The sequence below is a fragment of the Struthio camelus genome, chromosome 5 (assembly GCF_040807025.1).
Source record: "Struthio camelus isolate bStrCam1 chromosome 5, bStrCam1.hap1, whole genome shotgun sequence".
Taxonomy (NCBI): domain Eukaryota; kingdom Metazoa; phylum Chordata; class Aves; order Struthioniformes; family Struthionidae; genus Struthio; species Struthio camelus.
In genome coordinates this window covers 45,377,758-45,403,246 of record NC_090946.1, presented here as the reverse complement: position 1 = coordinate 45,403,246, position 25,489 = coordinate 45,377,758, and the positions used below count along the sequence as shown (strand labels likewise).

Genomic DNA, 25,489 nt, shown 5'->3' with positions numbered 1-25,489 from the left:
CGGGGTGCAAGGGCTGTGTTTGGGTGGGGGATGCTCGGGGTGCAGGGGCTGTGTTTGGGTGGGGGATGCTCGGGGTGCAAGGGCTGTGTTTGGGCTGGGGGATGCTCAAGGTGGAAGGTCTGTGTTTGGGTGGGGGATGCTCGGGGTGCAGGGGCTGTGTTTGGGTGGGGGATGCTCGGGGTGCAGGGGCTGTGTTTGGGCTGGGGGATGCTCGGGATGCAAGGGCTGTGTTTGGGCTGGGGGATGCTCAAGGTGGAAGGTCTGTGTTTGGGTGGGGGATGCTCGGGGTGCAGGGGCTGTGTTTGGGTGGGGGATGCTCGGGATGCAAGGGCTGTGTTTGGGCTGGGGGATGCTCAAGGTGGAAGGTCTGTGTTTGGGTGGGGGATGCTCAGGGTGCAGGGGCTGTGTTTGGGTGGGGGATGCTCGGGGTGCAGGGGCTGTGTTTGGGCTGGGGGATGCTCGGGATGCAAGGGCTGTGTTTGGGCTGGGGGATGCTCAAGGTGGAAGGTCTGTGTTTGGGTGGGGGATGCTCAGGGTGCAGGGGCTGTGTTTGGGTGGGGGATGCTCGGGGTGCAGGGGCTGTGTTTGGGCTGGGGGATGCTCGGGATGCAAGGGCTGTGTTTGGGCTGGGGGATGCTCAAGGTGGAAGGTCTGTGTTTGGGTGGGGGATGCTCGGGGTGCAGGGGCTGTGTTTGGGTGGGGGATGCTCGGGGTGCAGGGGCTGTGTTTGGGTGGGGGATGCTCGGGGTGCAGGGGCTGTGTTTGGGCTGGGGGATGCTCGGGATGCAAGGGCTGTGTTTGGGCTGGGGGATGCTCAAGGTGGAAGGTCTGTGTTTGGGTGGGGGATGCTCGGGGTGCAGGGGCTGTGTTTGGGGTGGGGGCCGGTCCCCGGGGCGCAAGCAGCCCCCCGGCAGCCGTCGGGCGGGCGGGCACTCACCGGGCGGCGCGGGCCGGGCCGGGGGCCGGGGGCCGGGCGCGGCGGCAGCCCCGCGCTTTGTCTCCGGTGGCGGCAGCCGCGGGATCAGGCGGGAGGCGGCAGCGGCGGCGGCGGCTCCTCCATGGCTGCCCCGAGCCCGCTCGGCCCCTGCGGCGGCGGCGGCAGCGGCGGCGGCGGCGGCAGCGGCGGCGGCGGCGCCCCGCGCTGCCCGCTGCGGGCGGGGTCGGGGGCGAGCGGCGGGAGGGGTCCGCGCGGCCGCCCCGGCGGGGCGGGGCGGGGCGGGGGGGGGCGGGGCGGGGGGGGGCGGGCCCAGCCCGGGGGCAGCACCGCCCCGAGCGCCGCCGCCGCCGCCGGCGGGGACCGCCCGGCCCGCGTGGTGCTGCGGCGGGAGCGCGGTCGGCGCCGGGGCTGCCGTGCTGCAGGGCCAGCCCAGGCGGGCGGCAAATGTGGTCGCGGTGCTGCCCCCGCGCGTGTGTCTTGCCACGCGTGTGCCCTTCTGCGCGTGCCTCCTTCCGTGCATGGCTCCCTCCAAGCATGTCTCCTTGCACGCATGCATCCCTCTGTGCATGTCCTTCCATGTGTGCGTGTTCTTCCATGCATGTGCCCTTCCATACATGCACCTCTGTAGGTGTGTGCCCTTCCACGCATGCATCGCTCTGTGTATGCATCCTTCTGTGCATGTCCTTCAATGAATGCATCCCTCTGTGCATGTCTTTGCATGCATGCATCCCTCCATACATGTACATTCCAGGCACGCACCCTCCCCATGCAGGTGTCCTTCCATGCCCACATCCCTCCATGCACATGTCCTTCCATGCACGTGTCCCTCATCATCTCCACACCCTTTGCCTTTCCTGTAGGCCTTCCCTGTAAAACAATGGCACTTCCAGGATTGTGCCCTCTGTTTTGCACTGTGCCTCCACACAAGCAAGCTCGCCAGTATTTTAAGTTAATATAAGCAAGGATAAAAGGTGTGTAGGAGGTGGGGAGTGATGCCAAACCGGTTTTACAGATGGCAAACAGAGCCACAGGGAGAGTAGGTGCCTGCCTTGGGCCACCCAGGGAAACAGCGCTGGAGCTGACAAGGAAAGGCCCAGCTCCCAGGGTCCAGCAAAAGCCCTTTCTAGCCGTGTGCCCCTCTTCCCTTCAGTGCTAATGCAAGGTATCGCTTGCTATAGGGATGTGGCAGGACTGGGAAGGAGGGAGCTAGAGTAATGTTATAGGGAATATTGTGCATCTCCTTAGGTACCCACTTGGAACGAACTGGTTGCAGTCAGTTTGGCAGAGCCTCTGTTTCTGCAGGGATGGCGGGCACTGGGGCTGAGGTGTCCCTGGCTCTAGCAGCGCCGTTCAGCCGTACGGGATCGGGTCTGGTTGTGGAGCTCCAGAGCGTCCATGCCCCATAGCGCAGCAACTCTCCTTTTGCCAGGCAGAGGACGATGGCAAAGTCACGTCAGCCAGTATGTTACAACTTCAATGTTCTTCAGCAATTTGTCATGTAACCGCTACAGACACAGTCTAATCTGCTTCCTTTTAATAAGGACATGGCACTTGTCGCAGGACTGCCAAGCTGGCCCCAGGACAAGGATAGAGAGGCACAGAAGGACACCATACTAGCCTGGAGAGGGCAAGGGGAAGCTGAGGGCTGCAGGTCCGTGGTGGCTACGCACCATCTGGGCAAAGCCTCTGAACCGAGCTTGCCCCTGCCCTGGAGGAGGCACACAGCCCTGACGCATCCACAGTGAGCGGGCCAACTCCACCAGGAAAAACGTATTAACTTACCCGATCTCATTCATTCATCGTCATCAGAGTCTGTCGGAGACTTATAAAGCTTGGTGATTATGTATACGACAAACCCTCAGGCCAGGCAACAGCCTTCTGCTGTCGGAAGGGCCCAGCTCACCAGCTGATAGCGCTAACCACGATCAATGCTGCCGCAGCGCCGTAGCTGGCGCGCCATGACCGTGTTCCTGCCTCATGGAAAATGTGAAGGCAGTAAATATGTGTGCCAGGTCAGGTGTGGGCTTCTGTGGCCTTTTGGAAAGTTGCTGTTTCAGCCTGCACTGGGGCTGTATGTGGACCTTGATCTTCCAGGTCTCCTTGTGGATCTTTAAGACTGCCAAAGTGGTCTCCCGATTGCAATTGGAAGGGGATTTACCGAGAGATTTTTGAAGGAGATGGATGTGTTTTTAGGCGCCATTAACACACACAGACTCGTATCCCTATTTTTTTCAAAAGACTAAAGGAGATTTGGGGTGGGGGCAGGGGAGGAGGTCTCTGGAGGAGCTGAAGAGGATCATTTCCATCAGTGAGTCACTTTCCTACACATGATCATACAGCCTAGCTCTCTGTTGGCATATACCTTGTCTGGTAATGTACACACTCAGGCAGAGCAGTGCTCTAAGGTTACGCTCCCGCTTTGATAAACAATTTGCAGTGCAAGACCTTGCATTGCTGTCAGCGATAGCATGACAGGCAGGCCAGTGGAGAATCAGAGTTACTGGTTATGGTGGTGGAAATATTTGTGTCGTGGCAACAAATTCATCTGCTTGCTCTTCATTGCACATAATTGTTTCCAATCCAGCTTTAAAACTGCCCATACCTGGGTTTTTCCCTACTCTTCTCAGGAGAGCTATTTCACAATCTACTAGACTTCATTGGTAAAACATTATTAGTTACGTTCAGCTTCAGTTTTTCCTCTCAGTGTTATCTTCTCTAATAAGTTCTCCCCCTTTTTTGCTAAATACCTCCCTCCCACTTGGCTTTATGCCTTACAAATGTTTGTGAACTGTTTCCATACCTCCTCAGAGCCAAGCAAAACGTATCATCATTATAAATCAATTCCCTGTAGCTGCACAACCCGTACCAGGTCTCTCCTAAGTGCCTTCAAGCATGCTGGTCTCCCCCAGTAGACGTAGGCTGCATGAACAATGGGCCCCATGCACGGCACTGCCGAGCTGCCGCCTCCCTGCCTCACGGCGCAGGAGAGCCACGTATGCTGTCCTGGTGCTGGTACAACGCCTTTCTCCTCTCTCCTGTCTCCTCATGGCTGTTCTGATTTGCTAACTCTCCTAAGGTGTGCCCAGTTCTGTTGAGCTTACCAGGACTGTTCCCCCTCCACCCTGGGAATATCAGCTGAGGGATTATTTCCTCCTTGGTAAATGCCTTTTGTTTTCCATAGTTTGTAATTTCTACTCTCTTTCTCATGTGGTGTTTACAGTGGTGCTGGGAGGACCCCAGGCTCTTGTGCAGCTACTCCAGCTCTCATCCTACTTTCTCCTATTCAGACCTCTTCTGGCTTTAGCCCGCGGTACTCTTGCTCCTGCTCAGAGTACTGGAGGTTAGGGGGAAGGAGACAGCCATGGGGAGAAGAGCATAAGCAACTCTCTGCCATAGCTTCCTGAGTGCAAGGCTGCTTGCAGCTCCCAGGCATGGGGTCCTTCTCCTTCTGCCTGCCTGTGGGGGCCAGGCACGCAATGGCCTCCCCAGGGCAGGGGTGGGCATGTCCTTCCCAGGCACAGGCAGCCCATACCATGCCAGGACCCACCAGAGCCTCCAGCGCTGCCCTCCTCTCTCAGCTGCAAGGTCTAAGTATTAGTTTCAAACTTTAATGAGGCACTGAGCCTAAGGTCGTATGGATCCCCATGACACCCATGGCCCCTTCCCTCTGGACAGGTCCTTGCCACATGCTGTAATCCTTCGTCTGCAGCCCATCCACCTGAGTGATGGTGCAGCCCAGCTGCACTGAGCTAATGCTGAACACAAATCCCATGTGACTTCACAGGCAGGGCTTGTCCAGCAGCCAAGAGCTGAAACCCAACACGCCACAACGTCGGTGTAACCACTTGACAAAAGCCAAGGTCCTGCTCCGGGAGGTGTCAGTGATGGCAGATGCAGAGTACAGGGAAGCAGAGGAGAGAGCAGGGCGCAAGGAGTGAGCTGGAGACAGTGACATATGGTGAGAGACAGTGCAGAGAGCTACTGCCAGAAGCAAAATATGTGGCAGCCACTGGGGACAGGCTTACACTACAAATACTACAGCCTGCTCTCTAATTTAAAGTGGGAGTTTAAGGCCAGACATGGCAGCGACTTCAGTTCACGTGAACTGTGCTGACAGTGAGTTCTTACCACTGTTCATCTTATTAGGTCACTCTGGTATGTGCAAACATTTGGTCCTCAGTAAAGAAAAGGGGTTTTTTGGTTCCTCTCTGAAAGGCTCACTAGACCGTTGGTTCTGCCTTCATTGAGGAGTACCACTACTGTTGCTGCACTGACCCTTTCTTTGAGTTGCATTGAACAGTTGTCTGCTCTAGTTGTCTTGCTTTGTGCAAGTCTAGCACATCTGCAGTAATCTTTGTATTTGGGTAAAAGCTATGCAGCTACCAGGGTTGGCTGAAAAATGTGGTCAGATGGCAGAGAAAATTGTGAAAATGAAGGAAAAAAGCTTGACATTGCATATTTCCATGGAAATGGATGTAGGTGTGATAGTGGGGTTTATTTGCTTTGGGGGATATTCTGTTACTGGTAGTTATTTCTTGGAGAAATTAGAGTATTGCCATATTTTGGCCCAAACCAAATCAGAGATGCTGCTGCTGAACCTCTTGCACTCAGTGCATCAGTTCTTCTGGTCATGCTTGGCTTATTACGGTGAGCTCATGGGGCCATGAGGGCATTATGGAGCCCCTGGAGGTGATGAATCATGGGGGATAGGGATGGACCCAGGTTTATAAGGCAAACTTAGACTAAAGATATGAGGTAAGCAAATACATGTGCCAGCCAGAAATTAGTATGAGGAAGTCTCATGGTGTTTGCAATAGAGAGGTCAGATCACACAGTTGGAGCGGTCCTTACAGGCTTTATAATTTAGGATTACAAACTACATTTCCCATGAACTACACGTCCATACAGAAATACTGTGGTTTGCTTTCTTCATCAAAGAAAAAGAAAGCTTTTTTCTGTAGCATAAAGACACTTTTTATTATTTTCAGTGCTCACCAAAGCCCAGCTTGGACAGATCTCACTGTGCAGAAATGTCCTTAATGTGGACAGGGCCATAGTCTGCCAGTTTTGGGCAGGGAATGGCTTTATGACAGTTGTGTTCAGCACCTAGCACAACAGGTTTCTGATTCCTGATCAGGGCCTCACCCACTATTCCTCCCCCCGCCCTCCCATTATTATTAAGATTAGCAGTAACAATAAATGTTGACTCAAAATCTTCTGTGTAAACTATATAAACAAGTGCTATTGAATGTAAACTTCGTAAGAATATCACATGCTAACTCAGGTTACATTTTCAAGTTCAAGCTGAAATGTAATTAAGTTCCATTCATTTAATTGAAACTGTTGGTTTTGAGCAAATGAGTGATGTTCCATACCGCTTTCAGCTTTCAAGTTGCACTACTTATTCTGGTGCAGCCTGGAGATCACAACGGGACTGTTGAAGAGCAGAGGGGAAAAAAGGGATATTGCTGGTGACACTCTTCAGGATGCATAAAATGCAAAGTGTAATCAAATGGAATAAACTGTCAGATTAAGATTTAGAGATTTTAAACTATTTTAGTTTTAGGCAGAATAGTTTATCAACAGAATAGTAAGGAACTCTTCCTGTATCATTCCTAACTTGACCATGGTGTGGATATTATCAGTTAGGTATACTGCACTAATATTTGCGGGAGAATTGCAACAATCTCCCATCCCTCCTTTTCTCTATCAGAAGCCACACTGAAATGTAATTTTTGGGGGTAAAGAATTTGATGTTCCAATCTAAATATGAGCTACTTTTGAATTCCTAGACTGTAATCGTTCTGGCACAATGGTTATTGTGGCAGGGAGGCATAGGCAGAAGGAAGTGAGTAGCTGTTCACCGCTGCTCTCATCTGGGAGTGCAGTGCAGCCAGGAGTGCGATACGGGGTTAGCAGAAGGGAGCTGGGCCCTTCCTCGCTTTGTTAGCGTATAGCAATGTGTGGGGAATGTAGAAAAGGTATATGAGAGCTTTGCACTCAGTCTGCATTGGTGTAAATTACTGCCTGAGGAGAAAGGCAAAGAAGCATAACTCCCGTGATGTCTCCCTCCTGAATTCAGGAGAATTGAAAGAAAAACACCACGCACCCGTAGGCGGAGTGACCACACGCCAGCAGAGTCACATCATGTGCCCATATTAGACCCGGCTATGTGGTCACCCAGAGTGGCTCTGGCAGCTTAACACTGTCTAACAACGTCCTGAGCTACCAGCTCTGCAGTGATACAGTCGAAACAACATTTAGGGGGAAATGCCATTATGAATAATTCTGCTTAATTATAGACTAATGTTTGGAAGTGGAGCCTGCTACCCATAAGGATAGGATTCCATTTAAATTCCCAAAGACTGTTGCTGGGATTGGCATATCATAATGCTGGCTGCTGGAGGATCATGAAGCAGATGAGTTTTCAACGAGTTGTAGGTGTTGGGTAAGTTTGGAATATGAGTTGCAGAGCGAACCATTAGCAAGGAGATGGGGGGAAACAGGTTCAATTCATTTCAAAAGCCCTGTTAAATCATCCATTTTAAATGAGTTTAAACTCCATTTAATGGATGCATTTGTTTCCTGAAAATTACATCTGTACCTGTGTGTTTAGACTTTGGAGGGGATAAACTCTGCTCTTCATCTGGCGCAAGAACTGGACTCCCTAGTTCTTTGGACATCACATCCCATCCGTCCTGAACTCTGGAGGCTGCACCAGTCCCAGCGTAACTGGGGTTCTGTCACCTCTCATGTCACCCGGACCTCTCAGGGAAGGGAAACCACTCTACCTCAACAGTGAAAGATTGCAACTGAAGACAGCGTCAAATAGAAATTTCTTTTCTTTTGCGCTGATACCTGAGAATAAAGCCAGCTGGAAGACTGTTGGCAGGAAATCTTCCTAACTGATCATATTTGGAATCAGTGTTTATGCCAGATGTTGCCTCAGAAAATACGAAAGTCAGTGGACAGTAGTTTTAATATGCAGCTTTGCAGCTTGCAAAATGTTGAGTTTTTACTGAAAGGAAAGAAAATGAAGATTTACTGCTTCCTTGAGGTGTACAGAGTCACTACATGTAGCCAAGTTATCCAACATCATCTGGAAAGAACAGATGGGAATCCAAGAATTTAATGAATGTCTGATAGCAAAAACCTACTGTGTAATAGAAAGATTTTTACAGCTATCCTTCATTATGAAAAAGAGTAAGTCAGATGCCTGACTTCTAATTTAGTTTTCAAAGTTGATAATCAAAGGAGAAGCTGAGAATAAATCGGGCTGTTTATTACAGGAGAACAGAGAATATGAAATGCTCATTGTAAAGAAAGGATGGTTTAGGGCAACGGGTGTTAGACAGGAACAGGTTCAGTTCTCTGCTTTGTCACTTTGTTTACCCAAGTAAATGCTATGACTGAGCCTAGGGGGATCTGGATCTGGCCTTTCTCCATCTGTGTATAGGACTAATGGCTCTTCCCTAAGAAGCGCTTAGCCAATGTGATAATAAGGCCATATATTAAGTATAATAGATACATTTGGCAGCAAAAGGATCTCAAGATGGTTGGAAGGTGATTTAAATTAGTCACAGGAGTTTACAATGAAGGAGGTCTTGTCCTTCAACCTCTTTGAAAGAGTCCCGCAGGCAAGCAAAAGTGGGGTCATCTGTACCTCTTTATTTGAGCACATAGACAGTGACAAAGCTAGAAATGGACATCTCCCTCACTGGAAACACCAGCACTGTTGAACAGATAGTAGAAGAATGATGGCTATTTTCCAATTACAGTTCTGTTAAACCGGTATTGCATATAGTTGTGTATGTAGGTCTGATTCTGCAGTTTCTCTGCTTGCACTTTCATTGGAATCAGTAACGTGGGGTTTGTTGCACCTTTTTTTTCCCCAACTCTTATGTTTTTTTAGCATAGCATTTTAGCACAGATTCATGAGGAGGTGCTGAACAAGCTGGTACAGGTCCATGACACTGCAGAATACCACGCCAAGATACCAAGCACAGGATGGCTGCGCCCAGCGAAACTTTCTACTCTGATCTGGGAGCACCTCCCTTGGAAATGGGTGAGGTGGAGGGAGACCCGAGTACTGCAATGTATTGCAGGATGGCTCTGAGATATCCATGTGATGCAAATGCTAAGAAGGCCAACGTCATCTTGTGGTTTATTGGGCAAAGTGCTTCTGGCAGAGATGAGGGGGTACAAACATCAGTTTGCTAGGTAGTGATGAGACCCTGACCAGAATGCTCTGTATGGTGAGTTCTAGTATAAGGAAAGATTAAATCAAGTTTGAGACAGCAGAGCTAGTTAGGATGATCAGAGAGCCAGAAAGCTGATCTTAGGAGAGGACTCTAAAAGAGCTTGGATCTTTGAGCCTGTAAAAATGAAATCTGAGGCAGGATGTGGTAGAGCTCTAAAAATACACAAGTGAACAGACAATTTGCTCAGCCAACGCCTTTAATGTGTCCTGCATCTTGCTGTGCTAACCCAGAGGCATGTCACAGACAACCTCAGAAATGCAGACACTGAAAAAGCTGCTCCTGTGAAAACCAGTGGTGGTTTGGTTGCTACCTTCAACATGAGCCAGATCTACAGGAAACTCCCTTTTCCTTGCTCTGAACATTTAGCCCTAAAGTGAAGTGGAATTAATACCATTGTGCTGTGCGGCTTGAATCTAGCACAACGGAAGCAGAAGTCAATTTGCTGTATTTGAGAGAAAATTAATTAAGGTCTTGTTTGTTTCCCTCAGAGAGAGAAGCTCTGGGTAGTTTCCAGGAGATGGTGAATTTTTCTTTGAGCTCCTTTGGTACAGACCTAGCTGTACAGAACAAATGTTGTACAGCTTCAAGGACCACATTCCCATAAGCTCCCAAACTGTGAGCTGGGCTCTTTGGCTGCTGCAGTGGCGTGACAGTCTCCGTGGCTGCTCCACAACTGTGTGCTGCATTTTAAACCACAGAAGGGGAAATTATCTAAGTGCAGTGAATGCCGGCAGTAGTCTGAGAGGGAAACGTCATGGCCGGGGCAATTCCTATAGCCTGCATTACTCTCATCTATCGTGTGTCAGTGGACTATGAACTATGCAGAGAGATAGCTAAAGGGAAGGGGAGACGAGGGACTGAGTATTGCCTCCTCTGCTTCTGGAGCGCCCCAGCAAAGTACCAAGAGGGAAGGTGTGCCAAGTTTTTGTTTTGCTGTTGTTTCATCAGTGCTCTAGAAGATTAGTTTTTCTGTCCATCTGCCCTGAATATTAGTTAATGAATAATAGCCAGCTAAAAATGAAAAACATCTATGGATTTCAATGAACAATCCTGGGAGCGTAACTGCGGGCTGCGAGGACCAGAGATGTGTGCAGAAGGTAATGGGAGAAAACAAAGCAAAACAGGGGAAGGAAATTGTACAGGTGGCTAATGGGAGCAGAAGACTTTGCATGATCATGGCAGGAAAGGCAAAGAAAGTGGCCTCCTTCGCTTGCAGGAGATGGCTAGGGTCTAGAAATACTGTCAAAACCGTTATAACCAATGGACTCCAACAGGCACCTGCCTGCAAACAGAGGGACACTGCTGGACCTAACCTCCTGTAAGCCCAATGGGCTTTTGTGAGGTTGGCATATAAGCTTGAGTTGTTGTTGTGCTATTGGAGCATAAAAGTCTGGCTGTTAGACATAGTGACTATTGCTCAACTCTGGTGACTCCTGGAGGGCAGGTACAGCAGGTGTTAACAAGGAACAGCATTGTATACACAAATGAAATGGTATGAAGGATGAATTTTCTGGCAGGGAATCAAGCCAAATTAAAAACACTGACATGCTCAAAGGCGGCTGTGGTAAAAATCTTTCTTGCTGAAGAAGGGTCTCACTGAAGGCTGTAGTAAAGCCCTTGACATGTGGGAGCTGATGCCCTGCCCAGGCTCCAGGTGGGCTGGGTTCCTCTGGGCTGGGCACTGAGAGTTTATGCAAGGGGATGAACGATCTGAATTTGGCTGAAGGCCAGCTACTAGTCTGGCTTTCCACAGTTTCTGGGATGCACTTGGTTCTGCTGGCTATGGGTCATTGCTGCCCTACATAAAGCTCTTCAAAATCTGTGGCAAAAAGTGCTGTGGAGGTGGGCGGTGTTGCAATGGTCCTCGTATCACGTAGCAGAGTCGGATCCTTGCCTCTTGCTTACAAAAAACTCAAGTGGAGACTTTTACATTTTGGGGAGCTCTTAAGCTGACTTACGGCAGCATATTTTGGGCTTGAGTCACAGCTGCTGCGCAAATCCCACTTCAAACAATTTGCCAGGGAATACATCGCATAGGTGTTATCAGCAAAGTGGCAATGGAGCAAGAGTGTGCACGGCTGTCATGTACGCCCAGGTGGGACATGCTGTTTGCTAGAGTCATCCTTGGCGTGCTGCTGGCTCTGAGGAACAAAAGGCACCTCTGGTGTGATGCCAGCTACTTGCTTTCCCACTGGAGGGTGGACTGGAAGGATTCATGGAAGCAGACAAAGGGAAGTAGCTGTCCTGCATGTTAATAGTAAGGGTTTCAGAGCTGTCTCATCAGGAGGAAAAGCTTTATGAGGGAACTCTGTGAAACCAGAAGGTCTTTGGAGACAGCTGGATGCTGAGAAGTCTCTGGCAGCTTGGCCCTGAGGTGAAGTTATTTCAGTCTTTTGACTTGCTAGGTAGGCAGCTCTGCAAAGGAGAGAGCAGATGGCATGAAGGCAGGTATAGCATTCACTCCCTGTCTGCAGGAGCACATTACACTGGGGAGGAGGATGTAACACAGGACAGTAACGTTATCAGGGGCTCATGGGCAAAGATGGGTTTGTATCAGAGCATGAGGTAACGTTATCTCTTAGGCTATTTTTTATCCTCTGATAGTGCTTAAACTGTCAGGAGACCTTTTCCAACTGAACACTGCATTTAGGACTCATATTTTATCAATTGCTCCCTCGGGAGGGAGATTAACTTGAAATTGAGGTCATGTTGGACATGTGGAGCCTGGACAGACATTGATAACCTGTGCAGTCCATCTTGGGATGGAAGGGCTGGGCAGGGGTGTGTGTGAGGGTGAAAGATGCCATTCCCAGGGATGTGAGGGGCTTTCAGCAGTTTGAAGGAGAGGGTAAGATTTCCACAGCTGGGATTTAGAAGGTTTTTCTTTAACCTGAATGATCCAGCAGCAGATCTGGGTCTGGAGGGCAGCACTGTCACAGAAACTCCCATGCAGTCTGATGCAGAGAGAGAGTTGGCTGTGACAGACACACTTCAGTGTGACTTATCTCTGCTGGAAATTTTCAGGCATCCTCCCCACTGCCAAAAAAGGTGTCGCAGCATGTTGAGGACAGTAGGGGGTGGTGGTGGGGGGGGAGGGCAGTGCCAGGTGTAGCCAGGCTTTCGTTGCTCCCAGGACTTTTCCCAGCTGGTGTAAACTGAGGCTGCAGGAAGAGGGCGCAGGGAGGGTGCACGCTGGGCATTTGGGGTGGCAGAGCCGCGGCACAGAGTGCCCGCCCGGCGGGAGCCTGGCAGAGCCGGCCGGGTCGCTCGGGCCCGCCTTTCTCGCCGAGGCCGCCGGGGGGCCGCGCTGGCGGCAGGGGGCGCTCAACCCCGCTCACGGCCGGCCGGCCCCGCCGGCAGCGCCCCGCCGCCGCAGCCCGACCCAGCCGCCGCGGGGCCGGGGGCGGCGAGGCCCAGCGGGGCTCCCCGTGACCCAGGCTGCCTCCGGCTCACAAAGGGAACCGGCGGCGAAAAGCTGCCTGCAGCGCACCCAGCTCGGTAGCAGCCTGCTCCCTCCCAGCTGCGCTTGCCCCTCCGCTTGTGCCAGTGGATCAGAGCCCGAGCAAATCCCACGGAGATCTCTGCCAGGAAGTAGTGTATTGACACACTAGGGCTGGAGTAATGTTAATGCTTCTGCTGAATATAAGCAAAAATCCATAACCACTAGATTAGAAATGAATAGTTTAATTAGGTGGGACTGCACAAAATAAATGTGCTTTGAGCTTCCAGTTAATGTTTGGCTGCTTTCAGGTTGAAGTTTCAGCTGCTCAAAATGACATGTTTCAATGATTTGTTTTCTTTTGAATTTGAACAACCTAAAAGCTTTTGAACATCTTCACATACAGGTAAGAGGAGAATTGTGCTAAAATACCTTTGGTTCAGACCAAAAACTTGTTGATTAGGGGAGAGGTATTCTGACTGTGTACTAGGCAGAGCGTGTCCTTGTCTTTGTCCTATGTCTTAAGAGTGGAAACAGAATTTTTTCCATTCCCTACTTTCCTTCCTGCTCCTCATAAATTCACTATGTCTTTACAAAACAGCCTTGTGAAAGAACATGCCTCAGCAAAGAATAGCCACAATTATTCAAGGCAGCTCCAGATCTTACTTTATTGCCACGTTTGGTATAGAGGGAATGTATTTTACTTCCCTGTTCAGAACCTGGAGAAGAAAAGGGAACCAGTAGGACCAGTAGGTCATAGGGCACTGGGCTGTGAAGAGGGGAAGTGTCGGTTTTGGCATCATCTGTTCTCTTGTGGTACTCTGTATGTTGTGTTTCAGAGACTGCTGGGTGACAGACTGGGACTCTGTGTATATCTGATAGTAACTTGGCTATGTGGGACCAAACTGCCTAAGATGACGATACTCAGATAGACAGCTGTGGGCGTAAACAAACTGCTTGGGGAGGTACCCAGTCCGTCTCAAAGGCCAGGAACAAGGGGTTGAGAGTGCTGTGGGAGTGGCTGGTTGTATTTACTTCCTCTGAAGCATGAGCCATGGGCTAACGCTAGAAATAGGATATTGAATTAGACAGATTGGTGGTCCAGTGTTGTATGGCAAATCCTATGTAAAAGGCATGAGTTGATGTCTGTGTGGTACGCTGAACATATGAAATAGCTCCTCGCTGGGAGGATTTGACAGGAAATGTACCCTTTAAGGTACATTAATGCTCTGAGCACAAGGAGCGATGTGGTAGTCATCTCATAGCTCTTTTTGGAAGTTTGTAGTTTTCTGACCTTTTCCTCCTGATTCAGGGGAGCTGTACCAATGAGTCAAAATAGAGCACAACGCAAATGTGGAGGGGTAAAAAATTAACTCACACACGATTTCACAAAAGAGCAGCTGTGTAAATAAACAGGTTTTTTGTGCATCTCCAGCTCCCACTTTCTTCCTTCCTGCCTTAAGGCACGTTTTCCGGACAACCACAGAGCTTTTTCCTGCTTTTTGGTTTTAAAGTGCTTACAAGGGGAGTATTATTTATAGGGAATGATTTAGCATGTGCAGTATTCATCTCTTACCTTGGAGCAAATGATAGTAAGTTATTTCTATGGGCTTTTACTAGGAATCATCAGTGTACTACTACAGCAAAACAGGAGGTAAAGTGACTGCCCTCCAGTAAGATTGCTCATTCTACACGGTAAAATATGATTTAGCAGATCTACAGAAGACAAGTGTTAATCCAAGGAAGAGAGGGGAAGACAGGGAAGGAGATCTGTCTTGATTCCCTGCATATACTGTTGGATAAAGAAGTACTGCCTTGGAAGAGGTGAAGGGCCATAAATGAAAAGCTGGAGAGAGAGAGGAGTGGCAGGAAGCTGTAGAACTTCCCTCCACAAATGCACACACCAATCCCCCGTTAATGTGCTCTTCTCCTCCTGAGCAATGGCTCAGCCTTGGATCTTCTGAGCAATGACCCAGTCTATCCCTGTGGGCGATCCACAGCAGAATGGAGCTAGGTGTGGCTTGTGTTTCCAAAGGCCCACCACCAGCAGGATCTGACTGGGGAAGAGCTGAAGGGGCCATCAACAGCTAAGTGGAAGAGATACAACAAGAAATGGGCTGGCAGATGGGTGCCTTCTGAGACGGCAGCTGCTGAAGGGCTCAGCACAGCTTTTATGACACTGTGGTATATTGACAATGACATACAATTGGCAGAGCCAATCCAAGTTCTGATATGATTCGCAGCCACAGCAAACGCTGTCCCTCCAGCAGTCTAACAGCGGATGCACTTTTCAGTTAACACATTCAGCCTGCGAATAAGGACTGAAAAAAACAAACAACAGCTTGGCACATCTAACCCAGCATTCTCACCTACTGCTGAAGAGATGTTCCTACATCCTGGAGAACAGCAACAGAAGGTCATGGAAAGGCTCTGTTTATGGACTTTGTTCCTTGTTTAACATACGGGAACAAGTGCCACGTTTACTTGCAGCAATAGGGCACATTGGAAAGTATGCAGCACACAGTGGAGAAAAGTTTGCATCTTTTTGCAGGCCTGGAACAATTTCAGTTGCTGTTTGCAGTTGGTTTCCATTGTTTTGTTAAGGTTGGCAAGTCAGAAGTCACTGTTCCCAGTTAATTTGTCCAGTACCTCATCTGGAGGAGATTCTTGCCTAGCTACCCCTTCCCCTTGTGGCTGCAGCTACTTCTAACTTCCATTTCCAGCTATCGCAATCCCTTCATGAATTGCCTGCTTTTCACCTGCCCTTCTAAACGTTGCTGCTTTTGTGCCCAAGCAGATTACTCACAGCCTTGCTCTGCTCTTCTGGCATGCACCGCTATTCAGCAGTTCTTTGTCCCCCATTCCCTTCCTCTTCCTGTCTTTTTCCTGTTCCTGGTCTCCGCTTCACCTCGCCCCAGCATGCCAAGTCTACCAACGAAACCCGAGGGCCACCAAAAAAAAAAAAAAAAAAAGAAAAGAAACGCCCATATGAAAGAAAACAGTATTGCAGAAAAAACCCAAGAAGCACCCCCAAACTAAAGAGCACCCCCCCGCCGGACCGGCACACCAAGGAGCCCAGAAGACGCGAGGAGGCAGTTGGGCCGAGGACATCCATCCCCCCGGGGCGCCTCCCGCGGGCAGGGCCGGCCAGCACCGCTCCGGGCCCCCCTCGCCCCCCTTCCCAGGCACCGCGGCCGGCCCGGGGAGGGAGGCAGGGCCGAGCTCCGCGCCCGCCACCGCGCGCCCCAACGGCCGCCGCCAACGGCCGCGCTCTAGCGACAGGCAGGAGCGGGCCCGAGGGAGGGGGGGGCGGTGCCCCCCACAGCCGTGCCCGCCCTCGCCGCCGCTCGGCTCCTTTACGGCTGGCCCCGCCCCCTCCCCGCGCCGCGTGCCCGGCCGGCGGCGCGTGAGGCGGGGCGGGCCCGGCGGCAGCGGCAGCGGCAGCAGCGGCAGCGGCAGCGGCAGCAGCGGCAGCAGCGGCAGCGGCGGGGGGGGCGGGGCCGGGCCGGGGCGTTGGGCTGGTGAGACGCTGGGGCGGCCGGGGCGCGCGCCGCCGACGTGCGAGCCCCGAGCGCTGCGGCACAGCGGCCCCCGCCCCCGGCCCGGCACCGCGGGCCGTACCGCGCCGTGCCGTACCGCGGCGAGGCCAGGGGCCGGCGTCGCCTTGCTACCTGCTGCCGGTGAGCCGCTCGCGGGGGAGGAGGTGTGTGTGTGGGGGCGGTGGGGGGGGGTTGTCTGCCGCCTCGGCGGCCGTTTCCGCCGGGCTGGGGGAGCGGCCTGGCCGCGGGGGCGGGCGGCGGCGGCGGCCCTGCCGGCCAGCGCGCAGGGGGTGCGTGTCGGGGCTTGTTCTTTCAGCGGTGGCTGCAGCGCTGCGGGGGGGGATCGGCAGGTCTCGGGGCAGGGGCGCGGGTGTCGGCGGCGTTTTCGCGGCTCGGGCCCGTGGGCCCGCCCGCGGGGGGGGAGGCGGGTGGCGGGGTGCCGGCCGGTGCGGGGCCCGCGGCAGCCCCTCGCCGCGGTTAGCTGGCGCGCTCGGGAGGGAGAAGAGAGTACGCCGCCTCGCCCCTGCAAAAGGAAGTGACATTTGGCTTCCTTGAGATCCGAAGATACATGTAATGCAAAACTGCGGTGGAAATCTGTCCCTGACTGAAGCAGTCTGTGTTTGGCTTCCTCCCCGGGTCTGTTACGTAATGTCAGTTGTGGTTCTGAAATCTCTCTCTGGTCAAGTAAATGACTATGATCAGTAATAATAGAGTTGAATTTTCTTGGAGGGCTACAGTCTTTACAACGAATACTTAGGTTTTTCGCTCCTCCTTGGTGTGGGATGAACCTCTAGGATTCTAAAACTCTGTCAGGAACAGCCGAGAAATATTCATTGTTTTTTTCCTGTTTTTTATTTTCGTAGAGGTTATGGATGCGTATAGAGAGACACTGGTGAAAATTACTATGTGAGGTTAAGGTATTAGCAAAGGCATTACTGCAAAATGTTTTAATATGAGAAACTTCTGTGTTCGTTAGGATGTTCTTTGGTTTCTTATTTGTCATGCTGTATTCGTGCCTGCAGGTTAGGACTTCCCTGCCTTTACATGAGTGCAGTGCTTAGGCTGAATCTGTACGGGTGTATGCCAAGTCAGTCATAAATCATCTGAAGAGGATCCTCCACAGAATCTGGTACTCAAATATAGCAACACTGTGCTTTTGAGAACTGAAAAGTAAAAGCTGTCATGAGCTTACCTAAGATCGAGTAAGAGATGAAGAGATACCATAATAAATGGTTCACGCTTCTGATAGTGTCATTATTTGTCATTAAAGAAATTAAAAAAAAAAAAACCTGCTGGTGTTCTTTTAAAGCAGATTAATGCAAATACGGTAGTTTTGAGTAGGCTTATTCTCAAGAGGGTTATGTTATTGTTGCGGATGTACTGGATCTTAGTAGTTACTGGAATGTGGATTTTGCTTGATGGTGGAAGGATGTGGGAGGAGGTAAACATGTAAATTAAAAATATCCTCAAGTTGTCTTTGGAATGGTCAAGAGCTAAACTGAGCTGACAAACAGAGAGGATTTGCACTTGTCTGGTTGCGTTTCCTAGTGGCTTTTTGTGCATGTTTCCATAAACGCTATTATGTAATGGTGCTTCTCTTGGCAGGAGTCTCTATTGTCACAGTAATTCCTGAGGTTTCTGGAGAGATGCAGCTTGTTCAGGAGAGTCGCAGTAAGAACAATGAGAAGAAAAGTTCTTAGGAGGTTTTAACCTCTTTAATTTTCTGTGTAGTAGGACTAAGCTCAAAGCATCTGAATCTCTTCCAAAATATCTTTACGGTCCTCTCTTGATCAGCCTTTTCTTTTTCTCCTAGACTGCGCTATAGATATCGGACACCAGCTTGCTGCTTGTATCCTGCGTCACGTTGCCTCTCATTTAATAATAGTAACTTTTATTCTTCTCTTTTTTGTTCCCCCCCCCCTTTTCCTCTAAATAAAAGCAGAAGTGAAATAGTTATTTTGAGAGCACTTAACTGTTGCTCAGAAATTAGAGATAATGAGGAAAGGGGACTCTCCCCACTCTGCACCTCTAGTTAGGACTTGTCTGTATACATCAAAGGGAGACAGACATACTTAAGCAGAAAATGATGTGCATGTTAAACATCAGTGCTCTAGGATCAGTGGTTTTGTGTCGGCAGTTTATGGTTGATTTGTTCCTCTCTTCCCCTCCCCTCCCCAGGTCTGTCTTGAATCTGTTTGCATATCTGCTTCCTTTTCTTCTATTTCTTTCCATGTCCCAATACGTTTTTCTGTGTATTTCTATACAGAGTTAACAGTTCTTTACAGTAGCATAGTCTATTGGGTAGTTGTGACACTGGAAGCTTTACTGATCGCACTTCTGTCTTTTTATAACTTGCATGCTGTTTCTGGTAATGATTCTGTAAACAGAAGTTTAAAGGGGAAACTAACTTCTTTTTAGCTAGGAGATTCACCTACCCTCTTAAATCAGCTTGTCTTGTGATCTCAATCAATGTTAAATGGATCAGTAAAGAAGAGACTACCATTTGAATGTAAGAAGGTATGTTTCTTTGCAGCAGAACTGGAGTGAAGGATATATGCTTGAAAGACCTGCAATCTAATCTAACTTTCTTTTAAAATTGGAGGTGACGGTCATCACTTTATGGTATTATACCTCATTGTAGAGCAAAGTAGCACATGTCAAGGAAGCCATAACCTGCTATTAGAAAAGTCACTGTCAAAACCCAGGTACCCCCATGTTCCTGCTTTCAAAGGAAGTATTTTTATATGTAGGTGCTTCATTGAAATCTGGGAAAGTACTGAACTGGGGGTTGAGATTTCCCAACTGCAGTATGACGATAGCACAGACTTTGGTTTTGTCACCTTCTCTCTGCTTGTGATGCAAATTGGCCACCTGTGGTCTTTAAGGAGGGCCCAGTGTCCTTGAGCTGTTCAGTCTGCTCTGTCTCTGCTGAAACAGTTTCCAGGCAGCTATCAGCAGAGTTTATATTTAGTGTAGCATGTGAAGGTGGACTGAAATGGCTGCTTCAGCTCACATGAGCTGCTTGGGGAGCCAGCAAGCAAGTTACTGAAGTCAGTAAGTGTTTGTCCTGCCTGTAGTGGCGTTGACTGGATTAGCTCTGTCTTGTGATTGTGCTTGTTTTCAGCTCTTTTATTCCTGCCTGGAGAGTTGCTTCAGCCCTCGGGGCAATATGCAGTGATCTTAAACCTCAGTTCCTCAGCTGTGCAACCTCCTAGCTCAGACTTGGGTGTCTCTGTCTGTTCCCATTGCATCACTTCTCCTTTTTATTAGCGTACACAGCTAATAGTATGGCGGCTATCTACTGCCATACCACCTAAATGCATTTCTCAGTTGGTCTGCTCTTACAAGAAAACAGGTGTAAGCTCCTGGCCTCTGTCAGTCCGGGAAGGTTTGACACTGCACCCAGGGTCTGTCTCAGGCCATTGTTGGTTTTTTCCCCTTTGAAAAGTTGTATGTCTTCTTACTAACCTGAAATCCTCCAAGAGAAGCCTGTTACATGCAGATGCCTGTATGAAAGGTCAGTTGCTTGGAAGTCCTGCTCTGGTGTTTGCCAGTCTGCCTCCTGGAGTTCACCCTGCCTGGTATGAGGACTGCCTGTAGCTCCCTTGCCTGCTGAACCACTGGTAGGCTGTAATAACCAGCTGATCAGGCTTAGCTGGAAGGGAGATGATCTTTCACTCGCAGGGCTGGGCTCACTCTCTTTAAAGAGCAAGGGGGCAGCAGGGATTGGATCCTCTTTTAGGAGTATGTAAGTAGAAACACGCAGGCATTTCCTAGAACAGGAAAAAGGAAAACTTAGCCTGTGTATAGCAAAGATGTTTGCTCATAACGTATCAGTTACAGCAGACTTTTCTTGCCAGAAATACAGTAGTCTGTAATCATGTTTATCCAATCATCCTCACAAGTGCTATATCTTTAGAAATGACATCATACATCTTAATCTCAGTTATTGTGGGTGTAGACAGAATTACTCCAGGTGTCTTGATTTAACCCTCAGCATAGGAGAACTAGTTCGGGACAGGTAGATGACTGTGAAATGCTGGGCATCTTTGTAAGTCCTTTTGTGTAATTCACCAGGTTTTGCTTTTCAGTTCTTACACAGACAGAATTTTCTCTGACTCTGGCAGACTTGTTTGCTGAGGAGCTGAAAAAATTGGTCTTACATTTACCAATGGAAATGCTTTTTATAAACTTTAGGAAGTGACCTTTTATATGTAGTAAAAAATATTTTCACCCAGCATTCGGATGCTGTTGGTTTTGGTACTGAGTAGTAGAAGCCAGTGTTCTCCCGCAGGAAGCTTGCTGTCCTCTCATGTGGCCTACTTTGTGATGCAGTCTGCAGACAGTATTTTCAGACCAAGCCTAATGGGGCTAATAAAGAGAATTTCTCTTGCAGTAATGCACCAAACATTCTTTGGGGACTTGTGACTTCCAGGTTGAACCATGCATGTATTTTTTTGAAAGCACCTTATTTTCTCTGCTCACAGGCCAATGGATGTCTGGCTTGTGTGTGTGTGTGTGTTTGTTTGTTTGTCTTTTTAGCTGATGGTGTTTATGTGTGATAATTCAGGACTGTTTAATGAAGAGGATCACACTATTGAAGAGGTGCAGGATCAGAATCTAGAGATAGAAGACTGCCACCTCCTCCCCTCTGCTTCAGTTGTCCCCTTCCCCCAGCTTGTGGCTTTTTCTGCTTACGTGTTGAACAAAGGGCGGTCGGGCTCTGAAAGCCTGAGAGCCTTCTCCACAGCAAAAAGGATCAATGTGTCTCGTGTCACTGGTAATTTCCCAAGGGGAACTGCTATCCTGGCAACCAGCCCACCCAGCAGTAAATTTGCTTCCCTGTTACAACTTAGCGTAAGTGGAACAGGATGGTCATCGCCTCTACAGCCTAACCTTGTAGTTGAGTCAAAATGCAGCTCTTTGAGGTGGTAGAGCATGGTAAAGTGAAACAAGCTCCTGAAAGCACTTGTATATGGAAAAGCAAACGCTGCATTGTCTTTATGCTGCGTCCTCAGTTCCTAGGAAAGCTCTCAGTTCAGCGACGTACACTCACTTTATACAGGAATGACTTTGATTTGTTGTGAGTACTTGAACTTGCTGGACTGAGATATGTACCATTTTAACCTCATGCTCAGAAGTGAACCAGTTTTAATGTCTGGTGTCACCATCCCAATTTATACTTTAGAAGCTCCAGAAGTATTTTGAAAACTTCATAAAACACTTTCCCTCAAGTCATTTTGCCCTTGGAGTTAAATGTCTGTGTGATTTGCTGCTGCTCTTGGTTGTCTCCTGCATTGGTTTAATGGAGTTTTGTAACATGATGGAAAGTGAAGATATCTGTGGTCACAACCAAGCTTTCATCTTGCTTATTTGGAGACAAAGATAGGTGAGTAAAGAAAGTTAAGCTGGAATGTTGGCTCTCTTTCTCCAGGACTGTAAAGGAATGTAAGTTTTAAGAGGGAAATCCTATTGATAGGAGTCTTGTTTTTAAAAAAACAAAAACAACCCTACACTGATTTCTGTATGTGGGGGCTGAGTGTGATGTTCTTATGCTATGTAAAAACAGACCTTTCAGTGGTTAAATTTGCAACTTATCTCTGATTTTCAACAGTGTCTGTTACGGCAGCTTCCCTTGAAAGGAGCTGTAATTTGTATTTAAAGCTCTAAATGTTAAAAGAGATGCTTGAATGTCTTTGATGTGTTTAGGTTGCTTTTTTTTTTCCTCCTCTTGGTAAATAACTTCTGAAAAGTTTTAAAGGAATAGATATTGAAACAGCTTGCACTAATACAGTTAGAATGTGGAATCTCCTTTGGCTATTGGAGCCCACTTGGGCCAATCACTCTCAAAAGGCATTTTATTTTTCTGACCTAGAAAGGTGCACAAATGTTGATTAAAATTCCTTTAGATGACAAAAGGAGGGGGAAAAAATAGTGTACTAGGTACGTGTGGCTCTCTAATGATGCTCCAAAATGCAAAAGAGAATTGATGTATAGTGAAAAAGACTTAACAGTAACTTGTCCTCTTCTGTGTGAGGTTTTAAGCCAAGACAGAAACTGCCCCTAAAATAGCCTGTATAACTTGTTCCTCAGTGTTAGTAACAAGACCTGAGGAGATTCCCTTCTACGCAGTAACACCAGCCTGGAAGGGTGATTGATACCCCTGCTTTTCAGAAGTGTCAAAATTCTAAAACAGCGCTCTGAGGATATAAAACCTTCGCTTCTCCATCTGCTGCTGCATATGCCATTGATGACCCAGTGGCCATATGTGGGATCATCTCGAAAGGTGTAAACCCAACTCCTCTCGAAGGGCCCCTTACTCTTCTTGAAAGCATAAAAAGGACATGCTACTTGCTTCAGGAGATGAAAGCTCCTATCTTTCTCTTAGGAAAATCTAGAGGCACTTCTTGGTAATACTAGAGCAGCATTGCAAAGAGCTGTGTGAACCTGAAATGCTGCAAACTGATATCTGTGTAATAGGCACTAAAAATATTCTGGAGACTCATCATAGGCTTTGCCCTGGCTTTCTTAGCAGAAGCAATAAAACCATACAAGCCTCGTAAGAGACCCATTAAAAGCCACTTCATGGGAATGGGGAGCCGGGTTGTATGCTCAGGGGCTGTGTGTTTTGGTAAGCACGTGATTGCTTAATTTGAATGAGACACACTAAGAGGAGCTTGCTAGGATTATTTTGAATTTCATTAGCTGTGAAAATCTCCATCTCAAGTCTGTTTGTTTTTGCTGGATGACTGGCTTGCGGCTTCATGCTTCTGAGTCTCCCAAAATTTACATTTAAATACGATCATGAAAAGTTTAGCGACAGGGAGATCTTTAAGCAAGTTAGACAAAAATTCCTTCATTCAGCTGCACAGCTTTCACTTTCGTTTTTTGTTTGTCCCAGTTTGCCTAGTGCTCAGTTGGTTGCCTTGCTTTCTGAAAAGAAGGTTACCATATTAGCAGGCATCTTTTCTTTTTAACTCCTTGGACTTTTAGTTTTAATGCTGAGTAAAATGGGGGAGGAGACAGGGGAAGAGAGAGTAAAAGATGTCTGTTTTTCTGGTACTGTCAAACTAAATGTGCCTTCTTCCTGTGCTTGTTTGAAAAACGTATAATATTTAAGGCCACTAATTTTTTTTTTTTTTTAATTTGTAAAAGTGTATATGTCTGTCTGGTAGCTGGACTTGATACAATTCTATTGTGTATTTCAGGTAACTTTTTCAAAACTTTGTCAATCCCATCAAAAAAAAATCTCAGAGCCTGAGTACTGCTGAAAACTTCATCTCAGTAATGCTTGAAGCTGCAGTTCTTGCACTTGAGATTTTTAAATGGGATATGTGAGGGTAGTTTTGAACACTCTTTGTCTCTGTGAATAACTTATGCAGTGTGTCTCGAACACAGGTATGAAATCTGCAAGTAAGGCATGCACCTGAGCTGTATCTGTATGCCTGTGTCCTAACAACAAAATAGAACGGTTTCTACCCTTAGCCTTATGGTTCTTCTATATAATGGAGTATGTTTCTTATCCCTTGTGTATTCAGAGCTGATACTTACTTTTTTTGTGCATCCCTAGGAGTGTAAATCAACCTATTGTCGCTGAATCATCACTTTAATCTTACTAACTTGAAACCTTTTGTGTGCCAGCTTGTTAGTGTTAACACCAGGTAAGATAAAAGCTAACCTAGTTATCTATTTTCCCTAATTCTTTGCTTTCTAAACTATTATTTTGTTCAAATGCCACTGACTTTCCTGTAGGCTAAAATCAGAATGTGCTGTTTTCCATGTTCTTTTCCAGTAATAAGATCACCAGTGACTGTTAGCAGTCCTTCCTGTATCAAAATCTAGTATTCTAACATCTTTTTCTTAGGTTCTAACTCTTTTATAACCATGCCTCAGCCTTTTTGCTGATATCTTTCTGTATTGTCTTTTTCGTGGTGTTCAGATAACACAAGCCGGTTTCTTGTGTTCTGACGCTCTTACTACTTTTGCATTTATTATAGAAAGTGCTAGAATCCTGTACCTTCCAAAGTTGAGCTTACATGAGAAAGCACCTATACTGCCTACTCTTTACTCCTGAACAGAAAATGTTTTTTTTTTTTCCCCTTCCTGCTCCCAAATATTACCTTTGAAAACCAATCACAGAAGGTTCTTACTCATGTATTTTATGATTCAGTGGTAAGAAATTACTTGGATACTTTCAAAGAATGAAGTGTCAAGCTATTTTTTGGACCTCACTTTTTTTTTTTTCCACCTGGAGAAGAGGGATGTAGAATTAAAAAAAAAAAAAAATCCCTCTAATGCGTTCAGCAAGGTTATCGTTATCCAGTACTCTAGGGGAGTCCTACTGCTGATGGAACTAGTGTGAGTATTAGTTCTGATGATAATCATAATGGAAATAATTCCTCTCTCTACATCTCCTTTGCCTCAATAGTTCTAGCCGTGATGAAGTCTTTAAGCTTCTTGGCTGCTGCTAATCTTACTGTGCTGGCCTGTTGTCTGTGTCTTCTGCAGCTGCTACCTAGAGTGCAGAAACTTAACTTGAGTTTTGAGGTCTGTCATGAGGAGTTGTCACTTAATAGTTTTGTTTTGAGGTTTTTCAAAAGCGCCTCATTCGTGCACTTCAGTTGAATAGATACTTTGGAGGATGTGTGTATACATACTTTTTATATCATTAAGTGAAGAAATAACTTGATGCAAGAGAGATTAGACATCAGTATAGTGGCATCTTTTGCTATATTTTGGGGCATGTAACTGGGAGAAATGCAAGTAGGCATGTAGATGGTACTTAAATAGAAGGTATTTTTCCTTCTGTCTCTCCTTTCCTCCCTCCTTGGCCAGAGCAAACAAAAGTATTGGTTCTCAAGTGTTTTTAAATACACTTCTGTTCTGATCACTACTCTTCTGTTCTGAGCACTCCTCCTAAGAGTAGATCTGAAGGTTTTCTAGGGTGAATGTGTATGCAAGCTATATCTTGCTCTATTTTATGCCTATGTTCTCCTCCCAGTCTAAAGATGATCTGTGTAGCAGTAGAGAGAAGAGCTTGAAGCCTAAGCATATAGTGGAATATGACTTTGCATGTAAAATAACACAGAAAAATAGTCTACTATAAGCAGACCTCTTCACTAAATCCTATTTGTGACTGTAGGGAAGAATGGGAAGAGGAGTGAAGATACAGGATGGGTTTGATGTGAAATGATCATGTCGGATAAAGCTGTTAGAAAATGTCTTGGAGGTAAATCAAGAAAGGAAGGGTTAGAATGTACAGAGCTAGCCTCTTTGGCCTCTCCTTGGCAATATGAAGCTGATGAAAAGCCCA

General features: G+C 47.8%; 1 protein-coding gene across 5 annotated transcripts in view; it reads left to right on the top strand.

Moving 5' to 3' along the window:
* Positions 1 to 16,170: 16,170 nt before the first annotated feature.
* Positions 16,171 to 25,489, top strand: part of SUSD6 (sushi domain containing 6) — an 88,207-nt gene continuing 78,888 nt past the window's right edge. For 2 of the 5 annotated variants that reach the window (XM_068946165.1, XM_068946160.1), the window contains exon 1: positions 16,178 to 16,317. The gene's annotated coding sequence lies outside the window, so the exon portion shown is untranslated. Of the gene's footprint in view, positions 16,341 to 23,815; positions 23,838 to 25,489 lie in introns of those variants that run through there. The other 3 variants (XM_068946164.1, XM_068946161.1, XM_068946162.1) reach the window with 3 other exon arrangements.